This window comes from Salarias fasciatus, chromosome 6 (assembly GCF_902148845.1).
Source record: "Salarias fasciatus chromosome 6, fSalaFa1.1, whole genome shotgun sequence".
Taxonomy (NCBI): Eukaryota; Metazoa; Chordata; class Actinopteri; order Blenniiformes; family Blenniidae; genus Salarias; species Salarias fasciatus.
In genome coordinates this window covers 2,129,931-2,149,817 of record NC_043750.1, presented here as the reverse complement: position 1 = coordinate 2,149,817, position 19,887 = coordinate 2,129,931, and positions in this window count along the sequence as shown.

Sequence of the window (19,887 nt, the reverse complement as noted above, 5' to 3'; positions counted from 1 at the left end):
ATGATCCAAAATGGCTAGATATGGGTCCTGTCCAGCCAGCTTTGCTTTCCTCATCAGCTTCTTAGCAGTTTTAACAGCTGATTCCGCTTTGCCATTACTTTGCGGATAGCTAGGAGAGGAAGTTTTGTGGATGAATTCCCATTTGCGACTGAAAGTTGCAAACTCTGCAGAGCTGAATTGAGGTCCGTTGTCTGAAAAGACAACATCTGGAATGCCTTGGCGGGCAAAGTGAGCTTTCAGCTTTCGAATGACTGTGCTTGACTTTGTGTCTGGCAAGTAGTCAACCTCCCAGAAATTGGAGTAGTAGTCCACAGTCACTAGGTACGCTTTATCGTCGAAAGTAAATAGGTCTGTTCCAACTTTAGCCCATGGTCTGGTAGTGATAACATGTGGCTGTAGTGTCTCTTTTTGTTGTTTTGTGTCCATAGAACGGCAGGTATCACACTTTGCAACATACTTTCTGATATGGTCGTTCATACCTTGCCAATAAACGCAGTCTCTTGCCCTCCTGAGGCATCCCTCTGTTCCCAGGTGAGAAGAGTGAATCCGCTGCGTGATGTCCTTTTGGAGTGAATCTGGAATCACAACTCTCTCGCCTCTGAAAACCAGTCCATCTTGGGTGCTCAGTTCGTGCTGCAAAGAATAAAAACATGTTAATTCAAAAGGTACATCTTTCTTATGTTTTGGCCAGCCTTCTTGGATAGTTTTGATCAGAGTCTGTAGTTTTTTGTCTGACCCTGTGGCTGTGCGAATCATGTCCATTCTTTCTGTTGAGATCGGTACATAGTCCACCATGTTGACACATTCGGTTTCCAACTCTGTCTGACTTTTGTTGGTGTTTTGCAGGTAGGCTCTACTCAGAGTGTCGGCGAGTAGCATGTCACGTCCAGGTACATAAACATAAAAGATAATACTTTTGTAATCTCAGTAGCATTTGTTGCAATCTCTTTGGAGCATTTATCAGTGGTTTCTTGATGATAGTTTCTAGAGGCTTGTGGTCTGACTGCACTCTGACTGGACGGCCATAGGTGTATTGGTGAAACTTCTCCATGCCGAAGACTACAGCCAGACACTCTTTTTCGATTTGTGCATAGCCTCTTTCTGTGACTGTCAAAGCACGACTTGCATATGCCACTGGTTTACCTTCTTGTGTTAAAGCTGCTCCTAGCTCCGTTTCACTTGCATCACACTGTAATGTCAGCTCTTCTTCCGGACTGTAGTATTTCAACACTGGCACTTTAGTTATCTTGTCTTTGATTCTTTTGAATGCATCTTCTTGCACATCCGTCCATTCCCAGAGGTTTTCTTTGTGTGTGAGCTGCCTCAGTATCTCACAATCATCAGATAGGTGCTCATAAAACTTGGACAAATAGTTCACAAGCCCTACCAGTCTCTGAACACCTTTCGCATTTGTTGGTGCAAGCATTTCTGTCACGGCTCGCACTTTCTCTGGGTCAACTTTTAGTCTTTCTGCGGTGAGAAAATGACCAATGTATGGCACCTCCAGTTTCCTGAGCTTGAGTTTTTCTGCATTCAGTTTGATATTTCTCTCTCTGCATCTTAGGAGAAAAAAATCTCAGGTTCTTATCATGATCTCTGATAGCATCCTGCATTGTGTCACCTTCTCCTGTGATCAGGATGTCATCTGCGATGATGTAGGTGCCTGGCAAGTTCTCCAAAGCCTGTGTGAGTTTACGTTGAAAAACTTCAGGTGCTGGACTGATTCCCATTGGCATCCGGAGCCACCAAAATCATCCATATGGAGTTGCAAATGTCGTTAAATAGGTCGACTCTTCATCTAGCTTCACGTGCCAGAAACCATGTTTCACATCACGCACTGTGAAAACTTTTGCTTTTGCCAGGTCTGATAAAGAATACTGCACTTCTGAAACAAGGACGCAAACTCAAAGGAACTGATGTTTTCATGAATGAACACTTAAGATGAAGGAATGCAGAAATCTCAAGGAAAGCAAGGCAACTTAAACAATGAAAATCCAACACACTTGGGTAACGAACTGCAAAATATTCATTAAACTAAACGGGAGTCCTGAGGAAGCCAAAGTGTTGGTGGTGAGAAATATGGACGAACTGGATAAATTCAACTGACATCAATGCACCAACAACTATTAAGGTAACATGTCTCTCCCCACGCTATCATGAACAATACACCTGATACAATGAGCTCATCAACAAATGCTATGGACAGAGACTCATTACAGAGAATCCTATGTCATCAACAATTGGAACTGGAAACGTGTGAATTTCAAGAACATAACACAGTTGACCTAGTTACAAAAAAAAAAAAAAAAAAACTTAAAAGAAAAGAAAGACAAGACAACCTATACCTTTAGCTTCATCTCTCAACATTTCACTCGGTGAAAGTTATTTACACAATTTTAATGTATTAACAATAGCCTATTAAAGAAGCATAGGAAAGGTAACCGCAGAAAACTGTAACCTATCGGCAACCTACATATTATTTCGATACTTTTTACATGAGAAAATAATGTACGTTTCTACAACTTAGTTAATAACTGTCATATTGCAGAGAAATATGGAAAAAGCTGGAGACTTACCATGCAAGCCTTCAAGTGTCTTGTAGGCGGGCAGTATTCAAAAGACAAGTTCCTGCTTCAACAGGAAGTGGTTCTCAATTAAAAACTGTTCAAAAACATTAATTTGGATTCATTGATTTATCTCTGTGTTTGGAATCACATAAACAAAATGCTTGTTTTTTGTCTAACTAAAATAAGTAGATATTTCTCCTAACATTTTTATGTTTTTTGTAATCAAATGATTGCGACAAAAGCAAGAACATAATAATACTGAATATTATTTACCTATTAAATTGATTATAATTTACATGGCCATAGATTCATTTATTACAGTGTATGAGGGGGCAGCCACAAATGTTGAGGGGGTATTGTGCTCCAGCACCTTTTACCATGTCTAACTGACAAATTCACCCACGAGGATGCGGGTACACTGAGCAAGTACCTTGTAAAGTAGTGTCGTCTCAAATGCTTGGCATTTGTTTTATTGTAGAAATTGTTGTTAGACTAGGGCTGGGCGATATGGCTTCAAATCAATATCACGATATATTGAGCCCCTCACCTCGATAACGATAAATGGACGATAATGCCGATAATTCCCTATATTATTAGTACTATATTATTCATATTATTAGTTTTCAACTTGTGAAAAGTAGGAAATAACTGACATCTCTTTAAAAAAAAACTTTGTATTGCAGTTTAAAAAAAACAGGCAAGTTCCATAAATTCAGAAATAAATAACTTACATCTAACCCTCCCCCATTCTTCATCAATACAGTACAGCGTAAGGGTCATTTCATAGTCAACACAAAGGCATGCAAACACGAATGCACCACGTGTCAGCTTCCCTGTTTTTTGTGCTATGCACTGTTCATATTCATAATTTAACAACATGTTAAATTATTATTTGCTTTAAAAATGTAAATTACTTAGCGGAGGCGAGAAACATGACACGAGAAACAGCTTGATATATTTTATATTTGAGGGGGCAAGCAAGACATTAAGACATTAAGAAGTGGAGCGGAGGAGAGAGGCATAAGATAATAAAAATATATTAAATATAATATATTTTGGGGGATTTAGTTTGAGGGGGCACAACATTTATTTGAGGGGGCCAGGCCCCCTCTTGCCCCTGTGTAGACCCGGCCCTGAAATAAACTGGAAAAATATGGGGTTAGAGGTGTAGCTGGGGACTGGGTTAAAATCTATTTGACAGGAAGGGTTCCGTTCGTAAAAATGGGGAAGCATATATCCAATCAACTTGGCATTGTTTGTGGTGTCCCCCAGGGATCCGTCCTAGGGCCGAAACTATTTAATGTGTATATCAATGACATTTTTAATGTATCTCAATCCCTAAAACTCATTCTTTTTGCGGATGACACAAACATATTCTATAGTAGTAATGATTACAATGAGCTTGTACAAACTGTGAACATGGAACTCAATAAAATAAAAACCTGGATGGATATAAATAAACTGTCTCTAAATATAAGTAAAACTAAAGTAATGATGTTTGGTAATTCTACAACAAATTCATTTCTGCAAATAGTTATTGAAGGTACTGAAATTGAAAATGTTTGCGAGAATAAATTTTTAGGTATTGTAATTGATAATAAATTGTCTTGGAAAGCACATATTAAACATATAAAAATAAAAAAATCCAAAAGCCTCTATATTATAAACAAAGTAAAACAATGCCTTGATGCACATGTTCTCCGTACTCTGTATTGCACGCTGGTACTCCCATAACTCACGTATTGTGTGGAGGTGTGGGGGAACACTTGCCAGTGCACAATATATCCCCTTGTCATAATGCAGAAACGAGCTGTGCGGATCATACACAAGGTTAGTTTTCTAGAACATACTCACAATCTTTTTATTCTGTCTAAGTTATTAAAATTCAATGATCTTGTGAAATATAACGCATTAATTATTCTGTACAAAGCATTTAATAAAACATTGCCAAATAATATACAACAGTTTTTCAAATTAAAAGACACAGTTCATAATTTAGGAGGGTATGGAAATTTCAAAATACCAAAAACTAAATCTACCCGTAAACGTTTTTGTGTATCGGTATGTGGGGTTAAGTTGTGGAACAACCTGGACACTCAACACAAGCAATGCCAAAATGTTCATAGATTCAAACTCCAATATAAACGTACAGTTTGGTTGCAGTATATAGAATATAGGTCTTGAATTCACATCAACATTACTGAGTGTGTTTTGTTGTTTCGTTACCATTCCTGGTATACTGTTCATTACCATTGTTGGTATACTTGTATTCAAGTCTGTATATATTATCGGTTACCAATGGTAACGCCACCTTGTTTCAAATTTTTCATTATGTAGATCCAAATCAATGAATTATTAGTTTCCGTGTGTACATACAACTACGGAAGTGAGATTTTTTTCTGATTATATTATATTAAGGATAATTGGGGGTGGGATTAAATAAGTTTTCTTCTTCCCACTCCCTTTAAGGCATAATGAAATCTGTTGTTATTTAGTTATTTGTTACATTGTTTATTTCTTTTCTTAATATGTTTCCTTTACCTTGTGCATTATTGTACAGCAATTTCCTGAAATGAATGAATAAATACAAAATACAATACAAAAGAATTACTTGAAGTTTAAGGTAAGGAAATGATGCAATGCAGCATTTGTCCCCTGTTCTTTGGAAGGATGAAGCAAATGTGGAAATTAATGGCATGCAGCATTGGGAGGGAGCGAGCCTCTTTAAAATGACAAAAAGTACTGATCTCAGAAAAAATGGAATTACTTGTCTCAATAGCAGCTTTCGTATTGATTTGGTGTTGATGAATTGATTTTTTGACAACCATAACTCCTACATTTTCCAACTCACAAAATGTCTAACATTGGCCCATTACTTCATCTTAAAATGTCATTGGTCTTATGTAAGGGGAGTTCAGAATGCTTGGTATCACTGTCCATGTTTACGGATTTACCTGTTGAATGTCAGTCCTGCAAGAAACTGTGGGGAAGTCTTCCACCTCCTCATTTTCTTCATCACTGTTTGAGGCACTGCTCACATCATCTTCTGTGTAATTTTGGAGAGCTTCACAGGTTTTTTTGGAGCTTAATAAATGGATAGAAAAACCAAGTCAAGTATTTACATTTCAAATGCATAGAATATTAAAGGGTAACTCCAGTTTTTTTGACACCTGGACCTTGTTTATAGGTGTGTGCATGCTCATATACTCACTCAGACACACATCGTGCAGCTCGGAGTCCTTCAGAAATTATTTAGATTCAACCGATTTAGCCGCACTTAGCGGGGGCCACAGCAGGGGAGCTTCAGCGCGGGACATCATCTCTGCTAAATCGCTCATTTCGACTGTATTTTTTTATCCATAATCAGTGTTATCATAAAGTCAGCTCGTCTACCGTCTTCAGGTGGGTCAGCTGACAGTTTTCGTTAACTTAGCCACAATTAGCTCGGAGGCGAACGTTGCGGAGCTCCTCTCCCCAGCAGAGAGGCACTTTAGAGTCAGCCTGATTGTCACGGCGCCTGGGTGCCTGACTTTACAGTCCCGAGTTGGGGCCGATTGGGTAAACGGCCCGGAGCTGCTCCACGGAGGCGACGGGAGAGCTCCAGCAGCCGCGGCCTGCTTCACGCGCCTCCGTGGTTATGCAGCGGGTCCCCGCAGGCTCTGCGGCTGGCATGGAGCGTGTCTCCGCCCAGGAGTGGAGAGAGGAGCTGCTGCGCCGCGGCTTGCTCCATGGAGGCGCATGAAACAGGCCGCGGCTCCCAGGGGCCGAGTTGGGGCCGATTGGGTAAACGGCCTGGAGGTGCTCCACGGAGGCTGATGGGAGAGCTCCGGATCTCTGTTCTCGGGCGGAGACGCACTCCGTGACGGCCGCAGAGCGCGCGGGGACCCGCCGCACAACCACGGAGGCGGAGAGGAGCTCCGCGACGTTCCCATTAGAGCAAATCCCATCAGGGCAGAGCTTTGAGCATCCAACCCCGGACCGAAAGGCCACGGAGGCCCCCCGCCCGGCATGGCGCCCAGCGCCGCCGCCGTTTCGGACAATTCCCCAGACCCAGCGGCCCAGCCTCCAGGCCCAGCTCCACAGGCAGTTTACGCGCCGGCCGCCCCTGGCCGTCTGACCGTCTTCGGTCGGTAGACGGTAGACGAACTGACTTTATGATAACACATAAACTTATAAACATATACTTTTAAGCATACTTAAAGTACAGTAAAGTATATGCAAGTATACTTTTAAGTGTACTTTAAGTATACTTAAAAGCAGTGGTGGGCCGTCAGGGCCTGCAAAGCCTTCTCTGCTGGCCTAAAAGGTATCTGATTACAGACTGATGTAAATTATATTTTGTCCATAAATAATTAATAAATGATTCCAAACAGTATGTTCTGGTTCCTTTCATAGTTTTCCCGTGGTTGCGCTGCTTCCAGACATGTTTTTTTTCATATTAAATCATTTAACTAATCAGATTTCAGGCATCATCTGTTGCTAGGGTCAAAGAAATCTGCCCGAGGCCTTCACAGTCCGTTCCTGATGGCGCAGTGAAGTAAAGTGAAGCGTCAAACAGACAGTTTCTTCAACCAATCAGATTTCGAGTTGGCGACTCAGCGCCTTCTAGCTAGCTACACTAACAACAGCAGATCCAGGCCCTCTGATTTACATTCACCAAGAGATACAGTAGGGGGCGCTATGCACCTAAGTTGTTGGTCGCCTACCGCAATTATTCCAGGGAAGAAGAAGAAGACCTGAAGAGAAATAAAACTTACTCCAGAAATCCCACAGGGCAGCTGGACTTTCAGCCCTGGCTTTATGGAACTGAAAGGCACAGATAATCTATATGACAGAGCAGTTGAACTCTTTTTGAGGAAGGAAAGGAGGATGTATTTTGTTTACAAATAATCGGGATTTTGGTGAGTAAAATGTTCCTCTTTTCCTAAATAATATTGCTGTTTTATTAAGTTGTTGATGCTCATTGTATGTGCACAGATGTAGTAGGAGACTTGTGCACTTCAGCAAAGGCATTTATTCTGGCTGCACAAGTATCTATCTGCTGTGCAACAACTCTTTATGTGCATATCTGCATAATAAGATTTTTTTATAGACATAAAATAGTTATTGAGAGGTGGATTGGTTCAGGCGGCTCTGTTCTGAAGGCCTTAGTGTGAAATGCACGGTCCGCCACTGCTTAAAAGGTGCTAATTTAGTCCCAACAAGTATACTTGTCAGTAATCATTTAGTACAAGTATAAGTATTTTTGGGAAAGTAAACTTGCATATACTTAAGTATACTTATGATTATGTACTTGCAGTATACTTCTTTTTGGTAAGGGTATACTCGGATTCTAAAAGAATGCTTTATCCATAATAAGTTCTCGTTTAAAACAAGTATTCGGCTCACCCCTAGATTTCGGAGTTCTTGACACAAGTGGTTGAAGTTTCATTTACATATAATCAGCATGAAAAATACAGCAAGACGATCCCAAACAAATAAAACAAAATACATTGATTCTAACCAACTATACACACACACGCACGCACGCACACACACACACTTTATTATGTTAATATCATGAATTATATTCATGCACTTTGTTTCTCTGTATGTTAAAATTTAATATATTCCTATTTTTTCTGTCAGTCAGGATTCTCTTTTATTTATATATATTTACTTAAATTTAAGTGTTTGTACCCACAGGTTCAGTTTGGAAATTAATATGTTGACCAGAGCATCTTCCATGTCTGGAATGGGTGTGTTATTGAATTCAGAAGGTAACAGTAATAAAAACATGTTTGATTTGTGAAATCTGTTTGACTAAAAGAAACATTTGGTTTTGTCCATGCTATACTAGGAAATTAAACACATATTGATTGGGTTACACAGAATTACACTGATAAAAAGAGAGGAAAGTACAATATTCATTTCCTAAAACTAGATTATATTATTGTCTGTCTTCTGAAAAACCAGGGTTATTCTGACTAAAATAAAACTGAAATGCTCAGACTTTTCGTCGAATAAAACTTAACTAGACAGAAGAGTTCCAATATGATTAAGACTAATTAAAATTAAAATGATAGTTTAACACAAAGACTGGACTAAACCTGAAATCAAAACAGGCCAGCAAAATCAACACCAGTACAGACTATTGACATATATCTATTGCTTTATTGTTTTACAAATGTAGAAATGCTATCTACAGTTACAAATGAAATGTGACTGGTGTCTTGTCTCTTGTTATCACACAGCAACATGTGAATAATTTAGATTAGTGTAGTGTTTCCTGTTTTCGAATTACTCTGTAAAATTGTTTTATAAGTTAACAGACTATCTTTCTACCTTTCCGAGGTGCAGCGGCGTGGCCATTGCTGTGACGTCATCCAGATGAGACACTGTGCTCTTACACTGTGGAGGGAAATCATGTGAATGTGGTCTGTTGAAAGGACAACAGATAAAATCTACTTTCTCAGATTTTACCTGAACCTGATGTTGGAATTTTTTGTGCCTGTAAAGTTGAAACTTCAGTAAGAGTCTTGAGAGAGACAGATAGGATATTATATGTCAAACGAAAGATTTATGGCCCCCCAATAAACCCCTCCCCTTGCCATTTGTCCACCATTTGTCCAGCGTATGTCCACTGCGCATTTGTTCCCCCCCCCCCCCCCCCCCCCCCCCCCCAAACTTCCTTCCGTCTGAGGTCTTTTGAAGTTTTTACGACGGGTTAGGTGTTGACACATCTGAAGGGATGAGAAGGAGTCAGACAGTCGGTTAGAGGGGGTGAATTTATATTGTACCCGGAGATGGCGGAGAAACGTGTCATGAAGAGGTTATATTACAAGCCGAGTCATCCTGGTAGTTTCGGTGGGGTAGAGCGGCTTCATAAAGCGGTTCAAGATGAGACGGGAAAGAAAGTCAGGGTGGAAGATGTGAAAGACTTTTTATCATCTCAAGACACCTATACTCTGCATAAACCGGCTAGGGTACATTTTCCAAGGAACAGAGTTTTTGTTACAAGACCTCTCAAACAATTTCAGGCAGACCTTTGCGATATGCGAGCATTAGCCGATGAAAATGATGGGTATAGTTATTTACTCACGGTCATCGATGTGTTTTCCAAATTAGCGTACGTGCGAGCTTTGAGAAAGAAGACTGCGGCTGAGGTAGTGTCTGCCTTTGAATCCGTCTATCGCGAGAGCCAGACGCCTGAAAAACTACAGACTGATGCAGGAAGAGAATTTTTCAACAAAAGTTTCAAGATTCTGATGAGGAAACACAACATCGTACATTTTGCCACAGCCAGTGATCTAAAAGCCTCCGTGGTTGAAAGATTTAACCGAACATTAAAGACCAGAATGTGGAGATATTTCACTGCTAAGAACACTAGACGGTACGTGGACGTCCTGCCAGACTTAGTAAAAAGCTATAATAACACTTACCACAGCAGTATAAAAATGCGTCCGGTTGATGTGACTAAGGAAAATACCCGCCGTGTTTTTCACAATTTGTACGGTACGCCTACACCACCAGACAAGAGAAAACAAAAAGTAAAGGTAGGATTTAAGGTGGGCGATGTTGTCAGAATATCCAAGTTGCGAGGGGTCTTTGATAAAAAATACGAACAGAGTTTCACGGACGAAGTTTTTACGGTGTCAGAATGCATCCCGCGTACTCCGATGGTATTTAAACTCAAAGACTATGACGGGGAAGTGATTGAAGGTTCATTCTATGAGCAGGAGCTTCAGAAAGTGGATATGGCTGGAGACAGGACATATCACGTAGAAGAAATTCTGAATAAACGTACCGTGAGAGGGGAAAAGCAGGTCTTGGTGCGGTGGAAAAACTGGCCTGAAAAATTCAACAGCTGGGTGAAGGCCGCAGATTTAAAAGATATATAAAAACCTCAACCGCTTACACAGACCATCATTCCATCATGTACGGTTCGAGGGATAAGGGGTTTTACATCACTCTACCCTCCAACGCAAGCTTGGAAGTTTTCAAAGATAATAAGAGTGACAGTTTCCGTGTAGATTTAGCACAACACATTGACTTAATAGGAGAATGGGAGGTCGCTTTAACAGAGATTTCCTATCCACACACATGGTATAACGTACCTCATGAGAAGGCTTACTTTGACTGGAGGCGGAAGCCTCGAGAACCTGGGACAGAGAGCAAAGTTTCTCGTCATTATTTTCAGGGAGGACATTTCAACAGCGTACACCCATTAAAGCTGGAGCTGGAAGCCCAATTTAAAAAAGTCTATGCCGATATTGTTCCCGTATTTAATCACAACCTAAAGAAATTTGATTTCCTGGCAAGTGGTAAAATCCATGTATGTTTCTACCCACCATTGGCGTACATGATCGGACTCAAAGCCGGAGAATGGTTCAATTTTGAGGAGAAGACAGCTCCCTATCCTGTAGATTTAAGGGCTGGTTTTTATCATCTTTACTGTTACAGCGATGTGGTTCGCCCGCAGTTGGTAGGGGACGTTTACGCTCCGCTTCTGAGAAGCGTTGAGATCCAGGGTACATTCGGAGAGTTTGTCACACAGCGCTTCAACCCCGCCTATTATTTACCAGTGGCCAAGCAGCATATTGAAAATATCGAGGTCCAGATAAAAACGGATCAGAACAAACCAGCAAACTTCAGCTTTGGTAAATCTATTGTTACGCTTCACTTCAGACCCATAACCTGAAAAACCAGTCTATATAACTCTTCAACCCGCAAAGATATCGCTCAGTACCAGACATCCTACGAGGGTAACTGTTCGTTGTGAGGTGTTGCTCCGATTTTTTTTTTCCGTGATACAGTTTTATAATAAAATGACACGGTTATACTCTAAACCTGACATTTACAGGTTTGTGAATTATTATGAAAATCAGGTGGGAGGAGATTTACCAGGATTTAATGGAGCCCCTATGATGTACGGTAGAGGGATAGGGTCTATGTTTTCAAAATTATTTCGTTTTGTTACACCTCTGTTCAAGAGAGGATTCGCCATTGCGAGGCCTCATTTAAAATCGGCGGCTAAAAACATTGCTTCTGATGTTGTCGGACACGTCGTGAGACGCGTGACTCGGAACCAGGAACCGGAGGCAGAGGATCAGGCAGGATCGGGACTCATGCTTCTGGCACGCAGACCTGGAAAACGACCGCCGGGGCGTCGTTTAGCAACGCATAAAAAGCGGAGGACAAAAGGGAGCAAGAAATCAGTGCAGAGAAGAGCTCCAAAGAGAAGGAGGTCCGACGACATATTCTCCTAACCATGGCTCTTTTGCATACAAAATCACAAGAATGCACCATGTCAGAGCTGGACTTATTCGGTGCTCCGGCTACACAGTTTTCTATTGAGCAGAGTCAGTATCTGGAGGTTATGCCAATATCTGCGCTGACAGACGGTGGTCCCGTTGAATTTTTCATCCCTGGCGATGGGGATAGGTATTTGGATCTCGCCAACACCCTCCTTCATCTACGTTTGCAGATTGTTAACGGGGACGGGACAAATCTGGCACGGGATGCGGGTGTCGGGGTGATTAACTACCCCGTCAACACCATCTTCTCACAGGTGGATGTGACCCTGGGTGACAGACTCATTTCTCAATCCAGTGCTACTCATCCGTACAGAGCCATCATCGAAACCCTGCTGAACTTTTCAGACGCATCTCTGAAAAGCCAGTTCACAGCAGGTCTCTTTTACAAAGATACTTCCAGAGCTATGAATTCTATCAACATCGGAGCTGACGGTCCCAACAGAGGCCTGGTCGAGAGGGCGAAATTTAGTGCAGCTTCTAGCGAGTTTCATGTGATGGGTCCTCTACACGCTGACATTTTCTTTTGCGAACGGCTGTTATTAAACAGCGTAGACATGCGGATCAAGCTGACCAGAGGCAGTGATGCGTTCTGTTTAATGGCTCCGAACAATTCTGATTTCAAATTAAAAATACTAGGCGCCTCTCTGTTTGTGAAAAAGGTCACAGTCTCCCCAGCAGTGCGTCTGGGACATGCAGCGGCCCTGATGAAAGGTAACGCGCTCTACCCGATATCCAGAATCAATGTGAAAACTTACTCGATTCCACAAAACTCGAGAGTATGCAATCAGGAGAATCTTTTCCTAGGCACAATGCCTAAATACGTGGTTCTAGGGTTGGTCAACCATAACGCATTTACTGGGCGGAGGGACATGTGCCCATTCGATTTTCAACATTGCGATGTGGAATATCTAGCTCTCTGTCAGGACGGGAGACAGATCCCTTCAAAAGCTTTCCAGCCGCGATTTGACCAAAGCATTTCGGTCAGAGAGTTTTACAATCTGTACACCGCCACCGGGAGACACCTGAAAGATTTACCTCTATGCATCGACAGGGACGATTTTGAAAACGGCTATAGCTTATTTGTTTTTAATCTAAACCCTGACGAGGACGTGGAAGCTCTGAACCCCATTTCACTTTAAGACTGGAGATGAGATTCAGGGTCCCCTTACCGCATACGGCGACTCTGGTGGTTTACGCAGCGTACGATACTATCCTCGAGATCAATTCGAAACGACAGGTGCTGGTGGATTACTACTGAATAAAAGGATGAACACGGCTGAACTGGAAATACTCATGAACCATCTGTTAGGTGACACGTTCTGCGGTGTCTGGGCTTCGGATGAATTACAGAACCATCCCCCGTCAAAGTTACCAGCGTATTATATCGTAAACACCCACCCTCACTATCTACCCGGTGAACACTGGTTAGCAATCACGCTGGAAGAAGGAGGGGTTTCCACCTATTTCGACTCCTTCGGATTAAGTCCTGACAACCATTATTATCCGAAAAGCATCCTTGGTTTTCTGGAAAATTATGGTGGGACGAGAAACATCATTTATCACAACCGTCAGCTCCAACACGAGCTGTCTACCGTCTGCGGGCATCACTGTGTCTTTTACCTGTGTCATAGAGCCAATGGTTTGTCTTACAAACAAGTGCTAGCTCGCTATACAAACAGTGTGATACATAATGATGTTTTGGTGAGAGAGTTTGTTATGAAATTTCAACGATGCATCACTGCTTCTCCTTCGTCTTCTCCACATCAACTCGCATGTACGTTACAAATGTTTAGAGATTGTTATAAAATATGAATTGTATTGCTTTGCTTTTGCGAAAAAAAAAAATCAGACTCTGTATCTCATTCATTTTTACTTTATTCACGTCAATAAAATTCTAAAAGACAAAAAAAAAACTCTGGAAATGGTGTTATTTAAATCACGGTGTGAAGTCGATCCACGGAATATTTCTCTTCGTAGACTTTTTCTTCTTCTTCTTCTTTCTCATCTCGGTACTCGGTGAGGATTGTGAAGATAGCATGTCATCATAGTCTGTATGCGTCTGGTTTTTGAGAACTCTAAACTGCTCACGAGCGAAAGGGTTAGACACCGCGCTCTCAGGGACATTCAGCTCAGATAATGTCTCAAGAAACAGCTTCCACCCTCGTGGCTGTGACTTTGGGGGTTTCTTATACGCAGCTGTTAAGTTTTTCACCAGATCAATCACATGAGAACCCTTTAACGGTTTACCTCTATAGATAAACTCTCCTCTGGAACTCCAGCCGCTGTCGGTCTCCGATAGCTTATTTAAAACATACTCTGCATTTTTGCGATCACGGGTAGGTAGGTTTGTTAATATCTCCTGCATTCCCTCTCGCTTCTCTTCCTCCTCCTCCTCCTCTTCTGATCTTTTCAGCTCCTTAGCTTGTCTGTCAGACCCCTCCTCAGGAGGCAGCGTTAGAGTCAGAGAATGGAGTTCATTTTCTCCCTGTCTGACCAGGTTAAGGTAACGCTGCAACAGAGTATTGTACTTTTTCATTTTTTCATAGGCGCCAAGTCCTCTTTCTTGTAATATTTGCCTCATTTTGAAATCCAAGTCTTGTTCCGCATTCAGCCGCATGCTGCTGCTGCTGCTGCTGCTGCTGCTGCTGCTGGGAGATGCATTTGCATCAGACGCGGTTGAAGCTGTGTGAGTCAGGCGGTTTAGTTGATGAGGTGACACGAGATACATTTTCTGCATTTTCAATTGCGTTTATTGATCAAGCCTCCTATTAAGTTTCCCAGGAGAGGAATGGCTGTTGTTAGTAGAGGTAGAAGAAAACCACCCGTTTGCAAAACGCTGCGTTTCCGCTTTAGACTGATCTTTCTATCAGCCAGCTGTCTGAGCAAGTTTTTATGTCTGTGGAGTTTTTTAAATTGACAGCGAGAGAGAGGAATGTTCCCTTTTAACAGATTGAGAGCGATTTCGGCCAAAGACTGAAGGAGATCCGCCGGGCAGTCCTTTAAAATATCCTTCCGCTTCTTAGGCGTGGCATAATACAGAGCTTTCAGAAAGGGAGCGTTCCTTTTTAATCGCGCTGACATGTCGTCTTATCTGTTTTTTGGAATATAAACCGCAGGCCACTGGTTAGGCAGTACACCCGTCCTAAGTCTGTACTGTTCTGGACAGCTGTGTGTCAGGTCGACGATTAAATACCCGTGAGGGTCCTTTGTAGCATCGTCAAAACTCGCCAGGAAAAATGCTTTTTGTGATGGAAAGATCTGATGAGCTAATGTTTTCATCTGAAGCTTGTCACGCGGGTTCTTGAATAAGACAAAATAGTTTGAATTAAGACTGATTGTACGTGAGTATTTACCCTGATGAAACACATTTTGTGTCAGCATGAATACGGACATCTGTTTGTGGTGCCTGTACTGAGTAAAAATCCGCACTACCTCAGGATGATCTGAAGCCTCGAAAACCACATCATCTAATACCACCAGATGTTGCTTATCAGGAGGAAACAGGGTCTCATCTTCGAATGATTCAGGCAATCCTTTCACAAACGTTATGTTTTTATTGGTCTTCTTCAGCTCGGCATACAAAGGTTGAAACGAAGTATAAATCCAAACAATATTATCCGGTTTTCGATTCATTACATTTTCACAATCCTGCAAAACACTTTTTACAAAAAATGACTTCCCAGAGCCGCTCGGGCCTGAGATGAGACATGAAAAAGGCGTACAAAATCTAGGATCAAAATCAATTTCCTCCATCGCGGTAAAGTCTGACATTTCATTAAAAAAAAAAAAAAAAAAAAAAATCATCAACATCAGCAACGAGATCAGGTTATTTACTAATAACCGAACGGTACAGAAGTACCATCCTGGGAGAGCTTCCTTTTGTCATAAACGATGCGCAGCTTTTTCGTGAATGAAGAATTTTTCAGCAGAAACCCCCTTTTGTCTCTGATGATGTTTTGCTGAGGAATGTCAACCGAATCACTCCTTTGGAATCTGAGATAGCCCTCCACCAGCTCCCTCACGCTGTCAAAGCTGACTTTGTCAGAAAAGTCACGAGTCTGAGTAATCCCTTTCACTCTCATCACCACCTTTTTAGCATTTTTTGTCTGATACGCATAAGTCTTGGGACCTGCCGCCACAAATTCGGAAATGGTGTCACCCGAGAGTTCATCCGTTAAATCCCCCAGATAATTACCCAGCTCGAGAGGTGTGTCACCATCCTTCAGGAGGTAAACTAAACTGTCTGTGTCTGTGTAGAGCACCTTCTCCTGCAATCTCTCCAGATAACTGTAAAGCTTCAAGCGTCCGTAAGCTGTAGTGAAAGCTGCGACAAATACGTTATTGGTTCTCCCGGGTGGAACAACACACCTCTCGTTGTAATTCCACTGAACCAAAGCAGCGTCGTTGTTCAGAAAAGAAAAGTACTTGATCTGATACTTTCCTGAAAACAGATAACTGAAGAACTGTGCAGGATCAGACACGATCGAGGTCTGTGTTAGATTAGGCCTCTCTGCCATCTTTCCCCAGAAGCAGTTCAGAGCCAGTTTGCAGACAGAGCGAAGCGCCGGGTTAAACCGGATTCTGTCCGCATCGAGCTGAATGCCTTGCTCCTGTTTGTACTGCTGTATGTATCTGTCCCTGCTTTTCTGATCCACCGCATCTGCCGGGTAGCCTGACGCTTCCTGTTTCCCCTTCAGAAAAGTGTGCACGTATCCTACAAAAACAGAGTCGCTACGCTCGCTAAAGTGCCAAACTTCGATGATTTTTGCAACTTTGTACCCGAGCTCCAGAGCTTTGTTGAATTCAGGAGTGACCCACACCCCTGTCAATGCACGGGCGTTTTCATCATGATCGCATAAGGTCATCTGGTTATTTATCTCAGCACAGGTGCGACAGAGAGTGAACAGCAGTTTACCTCTGGAAGATTTGTAAGGTAACACCGGGTGAAAGAGACCCCTCGGAGGGTTGACGACGGCTCGAATTAACCCAAAGTAGTTTTGAGGGTCGTCAAAATCTTTATGAATTACGATGGGATGGCCTAAAGGATAAGCGTAACTGCTGTTTACGTACAGATATAATGAAGTTACATCCACGTAATGCACAGATTCGCCAGCACCCGCTGTGTACCGCAGCCGCAGCGCACTCGTACGGCCTCCGTACAGAGCCTGTCTGGGGGAGAGAGGTTCAGGAGGGTCAAATTCCTTCAGAAACTCGCCTACTCTCGGATCTGATTTTTTCATCTCCAGCCACTCGTGTTCCCAAATCACACAGGTCTGTAGACCGTAGACGGATCTCAGCCGATGTAATTTTTCCTCTGAAGCTGTGTACAGCTCTTCAAAGGGCTTCCCAGTCAGAGGGCATGTTTCATGCGGCTGAAAACAAATGGGACAGCCGTGGAATAAAACAACCCTGGAACTCAAAAACCCATTCCACATCACCGATCTTTGCAAACCCGTCAACAAAGTAAGGACCTATTTGCTTCTCGCCTCTGTTTAGAGCATGCTGAATGAAAACACCCCGGCTGTGTGACACATATTCCAACCACTGGATAGAAGCATGAGAGTAACTTTTGACCTGACGACGGTAATCATCAGGAGGAGGAATGGCGAGTGTGCGAGGACGTAGAAAGTTTGTGAGAAAAACTTTCATACAGGCTGAGGATATAGTTATCCGACTGAACGGGTCAACTTTTGTCTCATTCAGAAACTGATTTCTGAATCTCACGCACCCTTCAAAGAGAATCTGGACATCGTTTTTGCAGTAAAACAAAGCTTCCTTCTCAAAGTCGAATACACCGCGAGAGACCGAATCATACCACTCCTGAAATTTCATCTGTTCGGGGCGCGACATACGCTCAAAACCATAATCAGTAGGTGGGGGGTACGGTCCCGTGTATTTCAGACTCCCTGCGGAGCTGAACTTGTGAGGGAAAAAGCCTTTTGACTGATCCTCGAACCCCAATGCTTTCGGCATATCAGAGAGACGCATGCTGAGGAAAGAGAGAGAGTCGATGAATTTTAGGTTATAGTCCGACTCACTGAGCTTCAGAATTTTACCACCCATCATAATAAGAGAGGGTTCAATACCTAATTTAACCATGGTGTTAACGATCAGGTAGCTATCGAATCCTTTCGAATTATGCGCAATGAAGACCGAGTCTTTGTAGCGAGGTTTTCTGAAATGAGCGATGAATTTCTCCACGCAGTCAAGACCGTAAGCATACCATTCAACACCGCTCAAGGTTTTTGTACAGACCAGATACGGTCTATGCACACCCGCCTGATCAACAAATGTCTCAAAGTCATAAAAAATCAACTTCTCCGAGTGTTTCTCGTCTACGTTTAAAGGCTGCATGTAACAGAGGTGACGATCCTGATTACCAGCGGTTTCTGACTCATCTGCAAGGCTCTCACCACAGGTTTTACAACGTCTCTTTATACACACATGCTCTCTGTTCTCCCCGGACAATCTTTTCATGTATGTAGAGTTACATTTAAGACATTTCTTGTAAATATCACAGTTACTAGCATACGTCTCACCACGGTTTCTCTCTCTCGGCTCGTTATGCTTGTCGAAACACTCTGACGAACGACAGGTTCTGTTACAACGATCACAGGTCACAGGGCTCCACACCCTCTGTTTACAGTCAGGGTCATTACATACAGGACAGTAACCGCCACAGCTGTGTGTATGAGGGTTATGGTATCCTTGAAAACAGAAACTGCATACATATCGGACACCAAGGAACCCTTTGAGGTTTTTAATCCCCGAGAAGTGGTTTTCAGCTAAGTACAAGAAAATTGGGCGCGATCGGTCACTGAAAGCTGTCTCAAATTTCGAGAGGGCTCTATTTTCACGATTTCTCATGAATATGACTATTTTCCGTTGTAAGAGCTCCTCAAATTTAGGGACGTCAGTGAAGGAGACTTCAGTCTGACTTGTCAAGCCTGCCTGGTGCTGTAACCATCTTCCCCTTTCTTCAGCCTGTGAATCATTTAATTTGGGATCTGTTAAATGTGCCAGACAAATGGAGAAACAGAGCTTGTCGGTCCTATTGTAGACGATGTAGAGGTGACGCCTCTTACGCTGTAACACCTCATGTTCAAGTGTGCATTCTAATTTTCTTTTTATTCCGCCTCGCGGATCACGTACAACCTGTACAACGAGTTCGAGTCCTGCATCGGCAGCAACATCTGTATTTGACTGAACCATTTGATCGAGTAAATTTTCAAATGCGGGGAGAATGTTATCACCATGCTGGTCAACAGTGAAAGAAACATGCTCTCGCACATTCTCACCGACAATTTCCAATTGAACCAGGTCATTACGGTTAGATTCCGACCTGGTTCTCTCTGCAAGATGTTCGATGACTCTCATAACATTCTCGTAGAACTCTGCTAGATCTGGTACAGTCTGTGTATTTGGAAGGTTTAACATCTGTCTTATCTCAACATTATTAAATCGATCACGCAAAATTCTTGATGCTGAAGCATCATTTTGCAAATCTGAATTGGAGCAAGATGGTTCTGAGTGGGGTAGACTGGGAGGAGGAGGTGGAGGAGGAGGAGGAAGGGGAGGAGGGGGAGGAGGAGGAGGAGGAGGAGGAAGGGGAGGAGGTGGAGGAGGGGAGGAAGGGGAGGAGGGGGAGGGGAGGAGGAGGAGGAGGAGGGGGAGGAGGAGGAGGAAGGGGAGGAGGTGGAGGAGGAGGAGGAAGGGGAGGAGGGGGAGGGGGAGGAGGAGGAGGAGGAGGAGGGGAGGAGGAGGAGGAAGGGGAGGAGGGGAGGGGGAGGAGGAGGAGGAGGGGGAGGAGGAGGAGGAGGAGGTGGAGGAGGGGGAGGGGGGAGGAGGAGGAGGAGGAGGAGGTGGAGGAGGAGGAAGTGGAGGAGGGGGAGGAGGAGGAGGAGGAGGTGGAGGAGGGGGAGGGGGAGGAGGAGGAGGAGGAGGAGGGGAGGAGGGGGCGGAGGAGGAGGAGGAGGAGGAAGGGGAGGAGGGTGAGGAGGAGGAGGAAGGGGAGGAGGGGGAGG